The sequence below is a fragment of the Styela clava genome, unplaced genomic scaffold, assembly GCF_964204865.1.
Source record: "Styela clava unplaced genomic scaffold, kaStyClav1.hap1.2 HAP1_SCAFFOLD_49, whole genome shotgun sequence".
In the NCBI taxonomy this organism is placed as follows: domain Eukaryota; kingdom Metazoa; phylum Chordata; class Ascidiacea; order Stolidobranchia; family Styelidae; genus Styela; species Styela clava.
The window spans coordinates 1-2,500 of record NW_027556549.1 but is presented as its reverse complement, the minus strand read 5'-3'; the positions used below and the strand labels follow the sequence as shown (position 1 = coordinate 2,500).

The following is a 2,500-nucleotide window of genomic DNA, read 5'->3' as shown; positions in this document are numbered from 1 at the left end:
TAAGGCATGTCAGAGCGAAAGACAGTAATTTCGAATGAGCCAAGAAAGAGCGGTGCGGGGCCGGTCGGAGCGCACCCTTTTCTCGGTGGCTGGCGGGCGAGAGAGTGCTGCGTCGCCGGCATCGGCGTCGAAAGAAGCCGAGCCGAAAAAAGTTAAAGTACAAACGTGCAAGCATACTAACCTAACCCTAGGTAAGGCATGTCAGAGCGAAAGACAGTAATTTCGAATGAGCCAAGAAAGAGCGGTGCGGGGCCGGTCGGAGCGCACCCTTTTCTCGGTGGCTGGCGGGCGAGAGAGTGCTGCGTCGCCGGCATCGGCGTCGAAAGAAGCCGAGCCGAAAAAAGTTAAAGTACAAACGTGCAAGCATACTAACCTAACCCTAGGTAAGGCATGTCAGAGCGAAAGACAGTAATTTCGAATGAGCCAAGAAAGAGCGGTGCGGGGCCGGTCGGAGCGCACCCTTTTCTCGGTGGCTGGCGGGCGAGAGAGTGATGCGTCGCCGGCATCGGCGTCGAAAGAAGCCGAGCCGAAAAAAGTTAAAGTACAAACGTGCAAGCATACTAACCTAACCCTAGGTAAGGCATGTCAGAGCGAAAGACAGTAATTTCGAATGAGCCAAGAAAGAGCGGTGCGGGGCCGGTCGGAGCGCACCCTTTTCTCGGTGGCTGGCGGGCGAGAGAGTGCTGCGTCGCCGGCATCGGCGTCGAAAGAAGCCGAGCCGAAAAAAGTTAAAGTACAAACGTGCAAGCATACTAACCTAACCCTAGGTAAGGCATGTCAGAGCGAAAGACAGTAATTTCGAATGAGCCAAGAAAGAGCGGTGCGGGGCCGGTCGGAGCGCACCCTTTTCTCGGTGGCTGGCGGGCGAGAGAGTGCTGCGTCGCCGGCATCGGCGTCGAAAGAAGCCGAGCCGAAAAAAGTTAAAGTACAAACGTGCAAGCATACTAACCTAACCCTAGGTAAGGCATGTCAGAGCGAAAGACAGTAATTTCGAATGAGCCAAGAAAGAGCGGTGCGGGGCCGGTCGGAGCGCACCCTTTTCTCGGTGGCTGGCGGGCGAGAGAGTGCTGCGTCGCCGGCATCGGCGTCGAAAGAAGCCGAGCCGAAAAAAGTTAAAGTACAAACGTGCAAGCATACTAACCTAACCCTAGGTAAGGCATGTCAGAGCGAAAGACAGTAATTTCGAATGAGCCAAGAAAGAGCGGTGCGGGGCCGGTCGGAGCGCACCCTTTTCTCGGTGGCTGGCGGGCGAGAGAGTGCTGCGTCGCCGGCATCGGCGTCGAAAGAAGCCGAGCCAAAAAAAGTTAAAGTACAAACGCGATGCTAATGAGCGAGCCGTTGTCTCGACTAATATGTAGGGGGCGTTCGATCGAGCGTCTGGCTTGAGCGCTTGTCGGCCTAGCAGAACGGTCGCATTGTTATGCCCGGGTTTTAGGCACCGCTGCAGGCGGCCGGCAGAGCTCTTGTTTGTGCGAAACTGAATGGATCGAGCCCGAGAGAGGGCGAGCAAAGAAAAAACGCAAATCGCTCCGCGTGGCACTGCCGGCGAGAGCGTGGACGTCGCGGCCAGCGACTGTCGAAGCTGAGTACGGCCGCAGGCGATCGCCTCGGTCTTAAACGAATGCGACGAGCACGCGCCGGGCGGCCCAGCAAGGGCCGAGCGCAGCTGTCGCAGCTATCTGGTTGATCCTGCCAGTAGTGATATGCTTGTCTCAAAGATTAAGCCATGCAGGTGCAAGTACGAGTTCTCGTAAAGCGAAACTGCGAATGGCTCATTAAATCAGTCTTGGTTTATTTGGTCTCGTAAGCGAAGTGGATAACTGTGGTAATTCTAGAGCTAATACATGCATTAAGCGCCGACTTCGGGAGGCGCGCTTTTATCAGATCAAAACCGACCGGGTTCGTCCTGTGACGTTTGATGACTCTGGATAACCACGCGGATCGTACGGTCTCTGCACCGACGACGTATCATTCAAGTGTCTGCCCTATCAACTGTCGAAGGTACGCTACGTGCCTACCTTTGTGATAACGGGTAACGGGGAATCAGGGTTCGATTCCGGAGAGGGAGCCTGAGAAACGGCTACCACATCCAAGGAAGGCAGCAGGCGCGCAAATTACCCATTCCCGACACGGGGAGGTAGTGACGAAAAATAACAATACAGGACTCTAACGAGGCCCTGTAATTGGAATGAGTACATCCTAAAACTCTTAACGAGTATCCATTGGAGGGCAAGTCTGGTGCCAGCAGCCGCGGTAATTCCAGCTCCAACAGTGTATGCTAAAGTTGTTGCGGTTGAAAAGCTCGTAGTTGGATTTTGGGCGAGCGCCGCCGGTCCGTCGCAAGGCGTGTCACTGGTTGCGTTCGCCTCACCTTCGGTTCTCCGTCGGTGCTCTTGACTGAGTGTCGGCGGTGGCCGATAAGTTTACTTTGAAAAAATTAGAGTGTTCAAAGCAGGCTGTTCGCCTGCATAGTGTTGCATGGAATAATGGAATAGGACCT

At 54.8% G+C, this 2,500-nt stretch overlaps 1 pseudogene; it reads left to right on the top strand.

Moving 5' to 3' along the window:
* Positions 1 to 1,676: 1,676 nt before the first annotated feature.
* Positions 1,677 to 2,500, top strand: LOC144418910 (small subunit ribosomal RNA; annotated as a pseudogene; the record flags this gene model as incomplete).